This window comes from Ursus arctos, unplaced genomic scaffold (assembly GCF_023065955.2).
Source record: "Ursus arctos isolate Adak ecotype North America unplaced genomic scaffold, UrsArc2.0 scaffold_5, whole genome shotgun sequence".
Lineage (NCBI taxonomy): Eukaryota > Metazoa > Chordata > Mammalia > Carnivora > Ursidae > Ursus > Ursus arctos.
In genome coordinates, this window is record NW_026623067.1 from 58,874,380 (window position 1) to 58,892,366 (window position 17,987).

Sequence of the window (17,987 nt, forward strand, 5' to 3'; positions counted from 1 at the left end):
CTTCACTTGGGAGAACCAATCTCCTTGGATTTCAAATAAAGAAGTGAAAAAATTTAAATCCTGCATGGCTGAGTTGGCAAATGGCTGCCAATAGAATCTGAGAGGCCTTAACCTCGCTGTGAGTACACAGCAGGTAGGAAAGAACAGGCCCCCAGATACCATTCATAGACTATAAAACTACAGACAGGGCAAGGCCTGTGTATGTGCTTAAAAACAGAGTACGTATTCAGTATTTTTGAGATATTCGGCACACAGAGTTGGTTCACACCCACATGTTTCTCCTTATCTTTCCTGCCACTGGGTATAGATAGGATTAGGCAATACTAATGACTCACACCTCCCTGGCCCCTGCCCATACCAGCCCCCAAAAATGCCCCTCTTCTGTGTTTGTGGTGGTGCCAGTGGGGCTCTCACGCGTGCCTACAGACAGGCTCAATTCCTTTGGGGGTGCCCCTGCTCAGATCGCCAACCCTGGGACCTCCACAGTGCTACATGTCAGCCCGAAGCTGAGCAGGGGGAAGCAGCTCGCTCTCTTCTCCTCCTTCCTTGACCCCACTGTTGGAAGGGTTTAGAAAAAGTACTGCTTGAAGCTTCTCTCTCCTGGAACCCAAACATATATCCATAGGGCTGGGCTGGGCACAGACTCAAGTGATAGTGACTGTGATAAACTCACAATCTTTTCTCTTCCCCAAATATTATAGCTTGTTATTGCATCAGATCATCTTGTCTGGCTCTTTCTTCCCTTAGGACAGCTGACTAATTATCTCTGTTCTAGGAATTCATTCTTAGGAAATAACCAGACCCACGGCCAACTGTATGCGTAAGGAATCAATTACAGAGTTCCTTATAACGGTAAAGGAAAAAAATCTTAAAATTTATCAGTAGGAGACTGGTTAAATTAATTATAGTGCATTCATTTTGAAGAATAATATGTATCCATTTAAAATGATGAGGTAGATCTACATTTATTAACATGGGAAGATGTCCGTGATATATTGTTGAACTGGGAAAAAGTATGATCTCATTTTTGTAAAAATATAAATCAACACGGGCTCGTGTGAATGTATGTGCATTCATGCGTGCACACACTCACATGGAGAAAATACAAGTTATCTTTGGATGGCAAGATAAGGTATTTTTACTGTCTTTACATCTTTCTGAACAGCATGAATGTTTTCACAAGAAGCATGAATTGCTTTCACAATCATAAAAAAATAAAGCCATACTCATTTTGAAAAATAGTTTTTTAATAAAACAGGCTTTAGTAATGGATGCATTCTTTAGAGTGAAATTGTGGATGGTTATAAAATCTCCACTTAGTGATATTACTGAAGAAAAGGAAGGTCTGATCACTTACTGGAAACTGCTGGGTACTGTGGAAGAAAAAGAACCTTGACAGGGGATTAGTACTGTACATTTCCCCCAGAATATGTCACACTAGCCAGCACTGTGGTACCCCCAACATTGCTGCTCCTGGAAGCCTTAGAAATTGAGATTTCTGAAAGATAAAAAAGGCACATGGGGCAAAGCAAACAAGGCTGGTGTGTTTTGTGGTTGCCTCTTTATAGCCTTACCCCACTTTTTCAATTGGCTTTTTATCTTTTTCTAATTGATCTATAAAAGCTGAAAGTTAAACACCTGGCATTTATGTTACATATTTTTTCTCCATTTGTTTGCCTTTCAAGTTTTTCATGTGTAAACTTATACCATACAGAATTTCTCATTGTTTGTGTGATCAACTGGAACAATCCTTTCTTTTATGATTCTTGGCTTTGATATCACACTTGGAAATGCCTTTTCTACCCCCAAAGACACCCAAAATATTCACTCATATTTTATTTAACCTATAAATTCTTTCTTTGCTAAGAGGAGGGGAGGAGTAGAGGGAGAAGGAGAGAGAGAATCCCAACCAGGCTCCACACTCAGCATGGAGCCCGATGCAGGGCTCAATCTCATAACCTCAAGACCATGACCTGAGCCAAAATCACGAGTCAGGCGCTCAACTGACTGAGCCACCCAGGCACTCCCTAAATTTTCATCTTTTACAATTAAACATGAGTTCATCAGAATTTATTTTTGTGTGAGACATGTATGAGGTGGTGATATAGTTTGACCCAATGGTTGGTCATTTTCCCCAATAGCCTTTATAAACTATTCAGCCTTTCCCCAGTGATTAGAAATAAAATGTTTCTCCTATACCAAAACAAAACAAATGCACAAGGTCCTATACATACTTATCCTTGGGTCTGTTCTGGTCTTCTCTTCTGTTCCATCCTCTACCTGCCTATTTGTAAATTAATGCTATATAATTACAATTATTACAGTTTTAAGATGTTTTATTTTCTAATAAGACAAAGACTCCCATTTTCAAAAGTATATTAACTATTCTGAACTGATGGCTATTCTGAAAAATTTAGGATTATTTTGTCAAAATCTGAATGTTTCCATTAAGATTTTTATTGAAATTACATAAAATTTACAGATCAATTTATAGAAGAGTTTAATGTTTTCAGTGGGAAGCCTTCTTTTTAGTCTCCCATTAAGATTTTATAAATTTCTTCATATTGTTCCTGGATATTTCCTGGTAGGTTTTTGAAGAGTTGATTTTCTTTCCCTCCCCCCACATCAGGTCACAGGCACAGTAATGGAATCTCCTTATCAGATTGACAGTTGTAAGACAGGTTTTCATATTTACAGCTCCCAGGCAAAGTTCCACTTCCCACGGACTTTACCTCGGTCTTCTTGAGGTGGCACCTTCCTCTGACCTCCACTATCTGGCTCCTGGTTTCTGATGACCCAATTAGTCACTCTAATTCCCAGCATGCTCTGCTCCCAGGTTTCTTCTTTATTCCCCACACAATGCCTTCTTCATACACTGTAACTCCCTCTATTATTCCTCTTTCACTACACAACAATCACAAACTTAGCAACTTAAAACAAACTACATTTATTCACAATTTCCTTGGGTCGGGAGTCTGGGCCTGGCTTCCCTGTGTCCTGTGCTCTGGGTCTCACAAGGATGGGATCAGGGTGTCAGTGGGCTGCATTTCTTTCTGGATCTCAGGGCCCTCTTCAAAGCTGACAGGGTTGTGGGCTACATTCGGCTCTGAGTAGCTGTGGGACGGAGGCCCGGTTTTCTGGCTAGCTGTCCGCTGGGGGCTGCTCCACAGGTCCTTGCAGGTGGCCCTTCTCAGGCTTTCCCACAACATGGTGACTTCCTTTTCAAGGCCAGCAGGAGCCCCTCCCTCTGTAATATCGTCACGTGGGTGACATTCATCACCTTCACCGTACTCTGTTGGCTAGAGGTCAGTCAGTGGTACTGCCTGCACTCAGAGGGACAGGATTGTTCAAGAGTGTGACTCTTTGGGGGGCGCCTGGGTGGCATAGTGGTTAAGTGTCTGCCTTCGGCTCAGGGCGTGATCCCGGCGTTATGGGATCGAGCCCCACATCAGGCTCCTCCGCTATGAGCCTGCTTCTTCCTCTCCCACTCCCCCTGCTTGTGTTCCCTCTCTCTCTGGCTGTCTCTATCTCTGTCGAATAAATAAATAAAATCTTAAAAAAAAAAAAAAAAAGAGTGTGACTCTTTGGGGGTCACCTTAGAGTATGTCTTCCACAGGTCTTGGACCATTGCCAAAATGCCATTATTTCCTGGACACCTCATTTCTGAAATGTGGGGTATTGGCCTAAATTATAAAAAGGTGCAAACCTGAATGGGGACAAGAGGCAGAGGGACAGGTGGTAGTGGGAGAAGAAGAGGGAGAAACAGAAAGAGGCACTCTGCTTCCCTCATGGCACTAGAAAGTTTTCTATTTGATATAGGCACTGCGGCTCCACATCTTGGAGGCAAAGTAGACCTATGACATAAGCTGAAAGTGATACTGGTTATTCTTGGCTGTCTCCATCTGCCTTGTAATTATCTTCAGTTCCTTCAAAATTCTGGAATTTGGTGGTTCCAATGTTATCTTTTCAGTGTTTTCTTGTCTTTTTTTTTTCATGTCTTTGTATATATGTTAGTACAAAGTTAGGGAAAAGTGCTGGCTTCATGCTGCTTTGAACCAGACCTCTCAGCCAAGCCAATTTCCAGCAAGAATCCACTTCTGTCTTCTTGAGAGGGCCTCACTGCCTGGTTTCTGGCCCTTACAGAGCAGGTGCAAGGTTGAATGCAACACATTTGAAAGGAAGCTTCTTGGATCCACTGTGACACCACAGGGAAACCAAAGAGGGAGCTAGTCTATGCCTCCGGACGCTGTGGATATCAGAAGTATATCTGGATTATTCATGGCCATTTTGTCTTCACGATAACCTACTGAAGGTTTAATGGAAGAGGGAACAGAGGCTTTGACTAGACTAATAACTTCCCCCAATGTCACACAATCATTAATAATAGAGCGTGGATTCGAATTCCACTCTGCCTGACGCCAAAGCTCCTTCTGTCCTGTCATGCTCTCTGGATGGGGGAACATCTGCTGAAATATTTAGAGGCATTTAATAATAGTCAACATACTTTTCCCATTCTTAATTCAGGATAACCTCACAACCCTAATGTAGTAACCAACTATAACTTTCTGCAGTTGGGAGTTTTTCATAATGAAAATGGACAAAGTTCCCATTTCTATGACTATACCACAGCACCTTTGCCCTGCAAACTGTAAAGCCTCAAAAACAAAGCAAGTAAAGTCCATTATTAAGGGATTGAGTAGTCATTCAGAGTGGTTCTCACACTTGTGCTTTCTATTCAGCCACAACTTTAAGACCTCATCTGACAAGCCACAGCAAATAGGAACATAAGCAAGTCGCAGGTAGGCCCCACCCCCTTGGCTCCCATCAGGAAACTCTTTAGGGAGCAGTGCAGCCGGATGAAGGTGGACATGGATGCTGGCATGAGAGCACCTGGGTTCGAATCCTAGGCTCTTGCCTGTCCGGCAGCCTTAGCAGGAAGGTTGTATATGGGGTGGTAGGGCTGTAACAAACACACAGTAGGTGTAAGTTCTGAAATTTCAAATGATAGCAAAACTTGGGGTGATGTCTTACAAAACAGGAGACCACACAGCATGCCCTCAGGTGGAGGTAGACTCCTTGGGTCCCCACAACAACGTACAGAAGCTACCATCCACAAACCCCTCCCCACTGACTGCCTGAGCTCTCTGACTGCCTGCTGACTAAGTACAAAAACCAACCCCAGCACCTTCTTAAGTGTTTATAGAGCATTGAAGGTCAGTTTCTCGGGCATACTAGTCTCGCAAGGCCCAAGATTTAGTGCCCTCCCCCCCACTTAAGTCCATTCTTGAGAAATCTTGGGTAAATCACAAAATCTTGCCCATTATCCATTTCCTTTAGTTTAGTGGACCTCAGATGTGGTTCCCAGGCCAGCAACGTCCATGTCATCTGGGATCTTAGAAAGACAAATTCTCGTGTTCTACCCCAGACTTACTGAATCCGAAAAACTCTGGGGATGAAACCCAGCAGTCTGTTTTAACAAGCCTTCCAGGTAGTTCTGATGTGAGAACCCCTCCTCCAGAACCTCCTAGAGTTGTGAGAATTAACTGAGGTGATCTGTCCTGTTCCTCCACCACGTGTTCGCATGACTCTCCCCCTCAGTGGTGGCTATTGAGGATTGGTGTCACTCTAATGTGAAAACTGCACGTTATACTGCACATAATTGCACATTAAAATCTCACATTGCAATGTGAAAATTGCACATGGGTTTTCACCATATCTCTGGGGGACTTTCCTAAACAAGAGGAGCTGGAGTAGCCGGAGCAGAGCCATAACCTTCAGTGGGAACAGAAAAGGACTAAGGCCCCGCTGCTGCCTCATTAGCAGCAACTATTTTGCTGTGTCCCGGGGATTTTTAAAATGAGCATCCAGGGCTCTCCCTTCTCCGGTAGGCACACCCTAGCCTCAGGGGCTCTTGCTTGTGTGAGGTTGTCCTCCCTCCTGTGCCCACCTTGACAATAAACAGCCCCACTGACTCTGAGGTCATTTCCATTTCCCCGATCTCCACCCACGCCAGCACTGGTCCGATTCAAGGCTTACCAGTTTTCATTTCAATTGCTTTTGTGCATTCTAATATTCCTGTGGCAGCTTTTAGCACTCACCTGCTGCCAAGGTGGTTCAGGTGACCTCAGGGAGCAGCGATCGTTTTGGTTCCTCAGAGTTGCATGAGATTTGAAAGGTCTGCTTTGGTTCTATTTTCCCTGTAAATCCTGTTTTTATACTGAGTTTTGCAGATGACAAACTTTCCTGGGAAGTGTTACTGTGTGTTACGGCAGAAATGCCTGTATATGTAAAGTCCCTGGCACATGGTAAGGGTTCAATAACGCTTTGATTAGTCCATGTCTGCCATACCTTGTCCTTGAAATGCTGACCAAAAAGGAGCTGAGAAAACCTTGCAGTGACCATTCCAATGCAAAGCAAAAGAGCACCATGATAATTTTGATGATGAAATGGTGCAGTTCTTACCCTCCTTGGCCAGTATTTTTAAGGACATTCATTTGGAGCTACTCCTCTACTTCTTCTTTTTTCTTCTTCCAGTTTGAGCAGCTTTGTCTAAGAAATGAGGCTATTTTATCTACTTCTGTGCACTTAAATCCTTAATTACATTCAGTCTCTTTCTTTGTGACTTTAGAAGATCAGGCACTTACTTTTGGAAATAGCCAGGCAGAAAGTAATTATCTTGGCCATAATTCTCTGATGTTTATAAAGTATGGCACTCAGACTTGAAATTTCCAATCACCTTTGCTGGCAGAGACAGTTCAGTCTCCTCATCTGACAAGAAGGGGAACTGAGATCTGGCTCCAGGTCTAACAGCAAGATAGTCTAGCCATGAAAGCCCGCCAGGTGTCCTGGCATCTTATCAGGACTCTGTCTCTTCATGTGTGCTCTGTAGTCACACCCTGCCTTATGAGGTCAGTTCTAAATCGTTTCCTCAGACATGGGGTCACTGGTCAAAACTGGTGGTCTGTAGGTCAAATTCAGCCCACAGACATGTTTTGTTTGCCCATGTAGTGTCTTAAAAACTGGGAGATTTCACATTTAAAAAGTCCAGCTTCTCTTAAAAATTTAGAACATCTGGCAACACAGAGCTAATATCCCCACATGGATCCAGAAACAATCAGCAGGAGCTGAAGAGCGCCTTTTCCTTTCAGCCAGGACAAACTCACTTAAAACTGCCACAGTCTCTACCACTCCCTCCTGTTTTACACACATACACACACACACACCCCGACACACACACACCTGCCCACACAGAAGCACACACATTCTATAGTAGTCTTCTAGGGCTGCCATAACCAAGTACCATAGGCTGGGTGGCTTCAACAACACAAATTTGTTTTCTCACAGTTCCAAAGGCTAGGAGTCCAAAATCAAGGTGTCAGCAGGGTTGGTTTCTTCCAGGGAGGCCTCTCTCTTAGGCTTAGGGTTGGCTACCTTCTCCCTTTGTCTTCACAGGATCTCTCATCTAGATGTGTCTGCATGCAAATTTGTGAATTCCCGCTTCTTACAAGGACACCAGTCTGATTGGATTAGTTCCCACCCTGATGACCTCTTATTAACTCCATTTCCTCTTTAAAGACCCTATTCTAAATATAGTCACATTCTGAGATACTGGGGATTAGTACTTCAACATAGGAATTTGGCGCAGTGGGGGGCAGGGAGACACAACCCATAACTTACTCCTGCCTCTTTTTATATTACCTACTTGATCCCCAAGGCATTTGAATCTGCAACTGTGAGAAGCAGTGGCAAACTTCGGTTTGTTATCTAACTTGTCATAGCTTTGTGTCTTATTTCATCAGTTAGCCCATAGAGAAAGTGACTTAAAAATGAAATTCATAAAGTACATTTCAAAGAGCTAAAATATTTTAAAGACAGAAAGAACTTCAGCGACTATTTCATCCAGTGGAAAAAATGGTTTTCAAACCATTTTAAGCCATAGAAACTTCTAACAAAAGTTAGGATACCGGGCCTTCCTATGTGAAATAGGATTTGAAGATAATGATCTGATTCAAATTCTCAGTGTATATATGAGAAACCTAAGGCCCACCCACATGTCCAAGGCCACATGGAGCTGAGAGCAGAGCAGGACCAGATCCCGTGTCTCCTGCCTCCCACAGTTGCATGGTTCTATTGGGTCAGAACATCAGTGGAATTGGCCAAGACTGTTTGAATAATATCATTAGGACATGGAAACCCTGATATTTTATCAATGGGAGGAGCAGCCTGGAGCCCAGGTGTAGGATTCAGGAGGCCCAGGTTCTAACTGTGCTTTGCCAGTACTGGCTGTGCAACCCTACGGACAAAGGGCTTGACCCTCTGTTCCTCTTCACGTACAACACAACAGGATCAGACGCGTAGGCTTTAATGTCTTTTCCAATGCCAAAATCCTAGGATCCCAGAATGTTACACTTAAAGGAAAAGTAAAGATGAGCAGAATTACTCCATTTGTGCAAAAGAACTCTGTGATAAGTCTTGCCCCAGATGCATATTTCCAGCAATGGGCAGTCTTGCCTTCCCCATGCACAGAGTTCCCTGAAGAGAGGTGCTCAGATCCTGTTTGCTGACCATCAAGGTCACCTTGACATCCATCTTGCTATCCTAGAAAAGAAAAAAACAAAAGTGACAGAAGACGTTCTGTAGAAGAAGTAGCACCATGTGACCCACTCTTTTCTCAGTAATAGGAACCACAGGGAAAGTAGGAGCAGGAGTGTGGGAGGAATTGCTATGCTGTTCAGAAACTGTAATTATAGAGCTCCGGAGTAGAAATGGCAAGAATTTGTTCTCCAACCAACATTCCAGTGACAATGAACTTAGTACTTCATCAGTTTGCCCATCATGAGCCATGCTAATTCACACAAGTAATTCGTATCATTGTGAGCCACAACCTAAGGCCCCAAACATCCAAACTTGGCTTACCACTGACACCCATGTTCTCTTCCTTTTCCTGGACGTACAGTGAGACGACATTTTCCAGCCTCCCTGCAGTTAGCTGCAGCCAGAGAATGGAGTTCTGGCCAATAGAATGTGAGCCAGGTGTTTTGTGTCTTTTCCAGGCCTGGTACATGAAAACCTCCCATGTGTAATCCTTCTTCCTTCCTCATATTCCAGCAGAACAGAAAGGACTCTGGGGGCGCCTGGGTGGCTCAGTCGTTAAGCATCTGCCTTCGGCTCAGGGCGTGATCCCAGCGTTCTGGGATCGAGCCCCACATCAGGCTCTTCTGCTATGAGCCTGCTTCTTCCTCTCCCACTCCCCCTGCTTGTGTTCCCTCTCTCGCTGGCTGTCTCTCTCTGTCAAATAAATAAATAAAAACTTTAAAAAAAAAAAAAAAAGAACAGAAAGGACTCTAGAGCCAGAGTGGTGGGCTGGGCCTGTGATGAGGGAGCCTAGGTCCCTGACTTCAGTGCATGTGACAGAGACATACCCCTACCCGTATCCTCACTGGCTTGTGATATGGGAAAGAAGTAAATCTGTATTCTATTTCATCACTGGGGTTTGGGCCTTATCTGCATCATCAACTAGCATTACTTTCTTTAATATATGCATCCTTTTAAGTACATGACAAACCTCCTTGCCTACTTGTGAGACCCTGAAATATGTGAGGATAGCTCTCATCAAGAGGTCACAGAATGACCATTCTGTCTTCTCCTTTAGTATTTTCCTCCTCTTGAATTTCCCTGGTTTGAGCAATTCTTTAATATGCTGTCCTGAACACATTGTGCCAGTGCTGGGTTTTGCATGGAAGAACTCACAGAGAATCTTTTTCTGGCTAAATTTTCTAAAAATCTAAGCTCTTGGTACATCAGAGAAGATTCTCAACATAATCAGCAATATTGATTGCAATCAGCAATGTTGGGAGCAATGTCACTGGTGATGGGGGAGTGGTGATTGAAAGAAGTGGAACTTCTCCACCCCAACCCCCAACTGGAATAATATTCCACAAGCCCCAAAGTCTCTGTCAACTAGAGTTCCACAGCAGAATTAAGCCTTAGTGCCCTAAGAGATCCACTGTATCTAATGCATTAACTTCTCTCCTGTGCATCTAGAATAATACTAGTTATTTATTGCCGTTGGGAGAATTTTAGAAATTGCCCCTGAGTACTGTGGTTTAGATGAGGAACGCCACCTAAGAAAGGTTGGCTAGAGGGAAGGATAGGCAAGTAGAGGCACTGAAGGGTCCTAGCAAGCAGAGAAAGTCTCTGGGGAGGCAGCAGAATGCCAGGTGGATGCCTCAAGGGAACCTGGCCTTGCTTGAGCAGGGAGAGCCCAGGGAGGTGGCAGGATGCAGGAAAGGAGTAGCAGCATGACAAGTCACAGGCACCTTCCCAGACCCTGGCCCTCAGGGGCTCTGAGGCATTGAGAGAGCCTTTCTTGAAGGAGTGAGGCTTGCAGAAAGAGGGTCTCCCAAGCAGTAACCTGCAGGACCGTATAAGGATTCTCTGGAACAATGAACATCTCTGTGGATACCTTTGAATACAACTTTCAAGCACTTCCTAAAATTCACATGTCTTTTCCATTTGCCTGTCATACAAGATCTCCCAAAGGCCTCAAATGGTTAAGTGAGGTACTTGTTCAGTCAGTGCTTCCTAATGGCAAAATCTTGCGAGGAAACAGCCTCTTCCCCAGGCCATATTCTGTATTGACCGAGAACCTCTCCAAGATACCAGCATAATCTTTCTTCAAGTACAAAATGAGTCCTTGGACCTTCTAGAAGACCTTGCTAGACCACCAGCGTCCTCCTGACAGGATGTGGTTGTTCCTTCGTTTGATGTTTTGCCAAAGGATTCTCTTCCCTTAATGTAATCACATTCTGGAACTTTATCCAAACAGCAATTCTGCACTATGGGTCATGAGAAGAGGAGTCTTGCTATTGAAACTCCTGAGAGAGGCCCTGGTAACTGTGGACCTGGCTGGCAAATAGATCGTCAGAAGTATATACATAGTGGGGAGGTGAAAAATAATGAAGCAAAAAATCAAGGTTTTTTCAGGAAAAGTAGGCATTTAATGACTATAAAGTGTTAAATGTGGGAATTACAGTAATCTTTAATAAAGTGTGTGCCGCACACATAAATATATAATTATATGTATAACTTGAGAAAGAGTCATGTGTTGTCTATAGCCTGGGGCTTTGCATTCTAAGTGGGATGTGGGAAAACAGCAGAGAGTGCAGAGTAAGTAACCCAAGCTATGTCAGACCCTTGAGGGAAGATTAAAGGAGTGGAGATGGTTTATTCTGGTGATGAGAAAACTGAAGGAGGGCTACATAGCTGCTTTCAAAATTCTTAAAGTTTGGTCCCAGGACACAGGCCCGCTGACTCTGGTCCTGGCCCTTCCCACCTCCGAGTGCTTGAACTCAACTTCTGGCTGAGAACTGCTGTCTTAAGTGGAAAGGGGAATCCTATGCTCTCCCATGCGGTGGGAGATTCCCCCCTGAAGTCCCCATATTCGCTGTCTACATCACTGTCTCCCCATCCAGTGCACTGAGTGAGCGTCATCCCTGCCTAGCCAAACCATTCTACCTAACTACTCCTGGGGGCCCTACGAAATCTAATGTCCAAATGACCTGCTCTCCTGTCGTCCTGCCCAGCCCTCTGGAATCCTCTTCACTTCCTGCCTGTAGCTTTGCAACAGCTGTTGAACCCGCCTTCCTGCTCCAAAAGACATATTTTAATGGTGTCACTCACCAGCATAAACACCTACAGTGGACTTTGTACAGGCTTAGAGTTTTTCAAAATAGATAGTATTTTTAAAACATCTTCCTTGGCTCCTTTTTGCATCCAGTCTCCTTAACAGTGTTCTCAAGGCCCTTTACAACCTGGCCCATGCCCACCTGTCCCCTCATTTGCCCCTACTTGCCCCCCCCCCGCCCCGAATCCTCTAGCTATATGAGAGCCTCACCACTCCCGGAACACCCTTCTGCTGTCCTGGGCCTGCCTTCTTGCCAGTTCCCACACCTGCAGTGCCATTCTTGTCTCTTCCATGTGGTGGGATAGGAGTCCTCTCTCACGATGCAAGTCAACCTCACCTCCTCTCTGAGGCCTTGCCAAACCTAAGCAGAATTCATTACTTCCTCCTATGGGCCCCATAGTGCTTGGTCGTGAAATAGCACTTGTCACACAGTTATTTCTATGCATTGTTGTCTCTCTCACTGGACGGTCAACTTCTTAAAAATAGGAACCCTATCTCATTTATTTGGGTTTTCTTCTCATCCTTAGTGCAGTATCTAGTCTATAGTACATGTTTGATATGCGTTGAATGAAAGCAGCAGCTCCCAGTGCAAAGATTCTCTTTCTAGTTAACCAAACATACTCTGTGTGGCTAGGAGCTGGGGGTGTGAAGCTGGGAGGAAGAGGCAGGATCCCAGGAGTGGGTGAATAGGAAGAGAGCTATAACTGCCCATAATGGCCCCTGCTGGGCATAGTTTTACATAGTTTGTGGCCACACCACAAACACATGGGTTAGAAAGCAGAGGCTGCCTGGTTCTCTGCAGGTTCCTATGGATACAGTGCCACGAGGATCCACTAGGATTCATCTGCGTGGGTAGCTGCCACTGCTGGGCTGTGCATACACAGCGAACAGGCGGGTGTGTGGGGGGAGTAGAAAGGGCAAGTAGGGGGAGGGCAGGAAGAATTGAGAGGGAGCATATGGGCGAAAGTGTGGAGGAAGGCGGGTTTGGTGTTTGTTCCTACAGAAGATAAAATGTATTTGATAGCTTCTTGAAAATCAAACTTCAGTCCCTCTTACTAAATGTGAAAATCACCAATGGAAGATTTCTTTCTTTCTGCAGCCAGTGCAGAGGTCCTGGATATATGTTGATCAGAAACTTCTAGACACATTCTCCAGAAACATAATTAGGCAGACATACATTCTGAGAAATGCTTAATTAAGGGAAATTAGGCAGCCAATCTGTAAACATGTAATGTGGTATCTTCCCTTTTGGTCATTTCATTGATAGCCCTGTACAACTATGCACACAATAATAGTACTTTATAAAATCTTCATAGTTTATAAAAAAAAAAAATTTTGCTTAGAGCTTTCAACAACCCAGTGAGCCAGGCAAACTGGATATTATCTTGTTTCCTGACAAAGAATCTGAGGCATTGATTAGATAGTTCGTTGTCCCAGAGCTACTAAGTGGCAGTAGAGCCAAGACTCACACCCAGGACTTGAGTTTCCAAGACCGGGATCCCCACATCCTCTACCTCATGCCATGCCTGGCTGCCAGCTAAGCCACAGGCTGCTTCTCAAGCAGAGCTCAAGAGATCGAGAAAGAGAGAATGGATGGTTTGAGGAGGGTGGGCATGCTGACAAAGTTTTTATAGTCTCCTGGTTTTTTAAAACCCCACATTAGAGGAAAGTAAATAAATGGATGTCTTCTAATCAAACCACTGGCTTATAATCTTTTACTCATCATTTTCTCTGAATTTATAAATTTGGCTTTCTTGCCAATACATTCAGGACTTTTGAACGTGGTTCCTTCAGTGGCTCAATCTTGAAATCATGGTTTCTGTCCCCTGGGGGGCCTGTAAGTTTAGTTCTGTGTGGTGGCCCATAATTGCCCTTCTGTCCCCATGAGCCATAGGAAGTCCCTGGATGCAACTGGTTGTCTCCTTTTTAACTGAGTTTTATCTGTTTCTCCAAGATCTGTGTTTGTGGGCACAATGATGACAATACATTATGTTTATAGGACATTACAGTTGATGAAGAGCTTTACTGTTGCACATGTCCTACCCCCTGCTCCCTCTCCCCACAAGGTCCCCTCCCTGGCCATGAGGTTGACAGAGCATGTGTCACTATTTTAATTTTACAGATTGAGACCTGGAATGTGGAGAGACTAATGTGTCCATTTAATACAACTAGAAAGTGGTGAACCAGGAACCACTAAATCCTAAGCTTCTGATCCCAAATCCCAAACTCTTGTCAGTCTGCCTGTTGATTTTGTTGCCCTCTCCCATGCTCACCATGAAAACTCTGATAAGCCAAAGAAAATCCATCACCATTGACAAACACAACTCCGGGCGCATGCCGGACTATTGGTAAAGCATTAGGGTCCTCCTTCTGGATGAAAAGTGGGGCACTTCCTCTTCTGGGATCCCATAGCACCTGGACACATCTCAGAGCTAGAACCTACTACTCCATGGTGATTTACATTTACTTATCTGTGCCTCTCAAGGGAATAGAAGTCGTTAAACCTGTCCATTGATACTCTATGAATCCCCTGCAATTGAACGTTTTTTTCTTCAGACAGGAGGGCCACAGTTTTTATCAGATTTAACTCCTACTCTGAAAGGAGTATGAGAGTGGTTAAAAATCCCTACTCTGGGGGCGCCTGGGTGGCTCAGTCGTTAGGCATCTGCCTTTGGCTCAGGTCATGATCCCAGGGTCCTGGGATTGAGACCTGCACCGGGCTCCCTGCTCAGCGGGAAGCCTGCTTCTCCCTCTCCCACTCCCCCTGCTTGTGTTCCCTCTCTCGCTGTGTCTCTCTCTGTCAAATAAATAAAATTAAAAAAAAAAAAAAGATCCCTACTCTGCTCTATAAGCTCATCAAGCGTGGTGTGTCCACTCTTACCGCAGGACCTTTCCTGTTCCTATACCTGGATGGATGCTTGCATGCAGGGCTCTAAGCTTTTTGTAAAGCTCTTGTTCCACAACTGACTGAACTATTGCGCAAACTAAATGACACTAGACAGGACCCAATCAATGGGACAGAATTTTAGGGAGAAAGATTTGAAACTGAAAAGAAAAAAAAGTTTGACTCTCAATGCTATTATCTGCACTAAGACTGACTCACACCCTCCATTGTTCTTTCAGTCTCCCCACCCCCTATCAACAAGCAAAGAGGAGGTTTCACACATCACCAAGCTCAGTAGAGTGCACAACGAAATTAGATGGCATGTGTCCCAGCCCTGACTGGTTATACGTTTTACATTTTATAGCTATTTCCCTGTCAGAATTATAAACCTACCAAAAAAAATCTTAAATGAAGCCTATCAGAAAAGCGCAGTTCAGCAAAATGTGTCTTTTTCTTGACAAATACTGAATAAGTAATATGTACACACTGTGGTTTTAGAGAGTGTCCAAACTCTGGGGTGATTTGAGACTTCAGTCCCTCATCCCTGCGTGCTGGACTGATTTCAAGAAGATAATTAAAGTCAATAGTACCTGGCACGTGAAATCGAACACCCATCCTTTACTCTCTGGGTTTCATAGGTCAAAGATCACAAATCTGTCATATGTCAAGACAAAGGGCCACCAGGGAGTGACAAACGCCTCTCAGGTTTAAATGTTGTCAGAACAGTCAGTGTAGATACAAGACTGGTAAACACGCCAATCCTTCCTCTAACCTAGACTGAACAGCCTTGAAGGAAAACTGGCCAGGCCTTTCAACATGTTGGCCAGAGCCAGCCCCTGACAGCTTGAAAACAAGCAGAGAATTGGGGAAATGTGCTGGAGAACAGTGCTGCTCTGTCCTGCCAGCGCTCAGTGTCACTGTGGCCGCAGTCTGTCGTTGGAGATGTTCGCGCAGCTATCAATAAACTATATGTGAGAACTACCTGGAGGCTGACCGTGACTCTGGGATTTCGTGTTAAATGCCAGAGGGTATAAAGTACCTGCGAAGGACAAACTTTTACAACCCTGCATTCCCCTCCGAGTGATTTGTATTCTTTTCCTTGTTAGATTAGAAAGAGGCGGTGGAGTACAATCAGCGGATTGAATGTCACATCAAAAGTCCTAAGGTTGAGTATCTATTTAACCGGTGGACAAAAGACATCCTAGCATTCAGGAGGTCAGTTTAACTTCTTTCTTACACCATTATGATAAGAAGGAGGATAATTCTTTGTAGTTTATCATCTCATTTCTACATTATCTTATCTTCCAAACTCTGTGAGGTAAACAGAACTAGTGTTATGGTTCTGAGTGTACAGATACGAAATTGAAGATCAGACTTTGAGTAGCTTGCCTAGGTTCACATAGCAATTTCTAGAGCTGGGTCCTAAGTTTTCCAACTTCAAGACCAGGATTCATTCCAACATAGTCTTTCCCTAGCAGACTACTGCTGCGCAAATGGTCCCTTACACCGGTGAGTCACCTTACACATGAAACTCCTTTACAAAGAGGACCTTTTAGCAATATGTTAGATAAATCCTTTGGGTGGATCTAAAAGGTACTCATTTGGTATGGTACTCTGTTCTCTCTAAAATGGTCTAGAGTAAGCTTTATTTTTAGTGGTTTAGTTATAAAATATAGCTAGCCACATTTATTATTAATTTGTTACTTCAGCCTTTAGAACAATAGCAAGTCCCGTCGAAGGCATTTGAAAAAATTTAAAACATTCAGAAGTCCTTATTTAATGAAATCTTGCATTATTCATGCATTCTAAACATAACTATTAAGTGCCTATCAAGCACTGCCCAGGGCATTAAGAAGAGACCTAAGTGGTCAAGACAAGGTCCCTTCTACCAGGAGATTAAAACAGAGAGGAAGTCAAATAAGAACAGGTAAATGCATATTTTGCACAAAGAACTACATCGGGACAAGGGCAGAGGATTCTGAAAGCACAGAATAAAGGGCATTCGGTTCAGTACTGGTAGTGAGAGAAAGATTTCCAGGAGGAAGAATGTCAAAGCCAAGGATTTGGGAGAGTAGGATTTGGGGGAACTTTTCTAGCTTTGTGTGTAACTCTAGGACCCCTGGAGAACACTGACCAACATTTAAGCACACCATGTCCTTTCTCACTTCTCTGTTTGACCCACACAATTCCCTTAGGCGAAATGCATTCTCATGAATTCGTTTCCAATGTCTTCTTTCTCATCCTTCAAGGCTCAACTCTTGCCTTTCCTAGGAAGCCTTCTTAGTTTCATTTCTGTTTCTCAAAATAAGATCTAACTTAAAAAGATTCTAAACACAAGATTCAAGTTCTATTACATTTCCCTTGATCCTTCAGAAACCCTAGGCTCCTCCGCTATATTTAGTCATTAAAAGATCGCAATGTCCGCTATGTCCATTCTTTATTCTTTTAAACATAAGACACTGTATGCTACTTGAGTGTTACTGGGGAAGCCTAGTGGGGAGAATTATGGCCATTTCAGACTTCTTCCAAGGCTTGTGTTATTACGGCCTCTTGATCTTTAGCCAAAGCCAGAGGAGTAAGAGATGAAATTGCCCTTTCTCTCTGTTCCATTGGATCCCACTTGGGGTATGTGAAGCAGTCAGAAGGGTAACCACCATCTGGATCCTTGGTCAACTGAAACAAATTTAGGTGAAAACATGTCAACATTGCATGACAGAAGACCTCAGTTTTTTCACTCTAGAATTATACACTGGTTCTTTGGCCATCAGCAAATCTTTACAAATGGGACCTGAACAACTTTCTTCAGAGATACCATGGGGACTATAGAGAGAGACAATATTTATAGTATAGAGTTTTGCACACTCTCCAGATGTCCTAACAATAAGTTACAGATGTTTAATCCAAAATTAAGCTAAATATAATGTAGACTCCACAAATGGCAATTCTCTATAATTTGAGGAAAATATTTGGTAGCTCAATGTCCACTAGAAATGGCTGGCAATGGTTCTGCTCTGTTCAACACCTCTGTCAGCTCTCTTAAGGACAATCATTCAGAGAAGAACAATGGATTTTCCTTAAAAAATAGAATTGATCAAGAAACTCTAATTTGCACTTTGCTCTGGACATGTAGGTATTCCTTTATAACAGGGATAGTAATAGAAAATCAAGGGACCTGTGTTCATATTTGTAATAATTCCATTGAACCATTTCCTGGCTTTTCATATTTTGTGTTATTGCCTTGTTCTCCTTTATTTTGAAAAGAAACTCTTTTCCTGTGGCATGCCATTTTATCTCTTTATTCGCTTGCAATAAGATATCAGCCTAATATTGGCAGAGCAAACTACCACAATGATTCTTTGTTCCAGGGGGGGAAAATGCATGAATAGTACATTATTAAAATAGAGAAGGAAGTGTATT

At 43.5% G+C, this 17,987-nt stretch overlaps 1 long non-coding RNA gene across 1 annotated transcript in view; it reads right to left on the reverse strand.

The window, feature by feature from the left end:
• Nucleotides 1-1,262: 1,262 nt before the first annotated feature.
• The window catches only part of LOC113255214 (uncharacterized), an 84,752-nt gene continuing 68,027 nt past the window's right edge, over nucleotides 1,263-17,987 (reverse strand). Inside the window, exon 3 of the long non-coding RNA XR_003316209.4 lies at nucleotides 1,263-8,598. This is a non-coding gene — a long non-coding RNA (uncharacterized LOC113255214). The remainder of the gene's footprint in view (nucleotides 8,599-17,987) is intronic.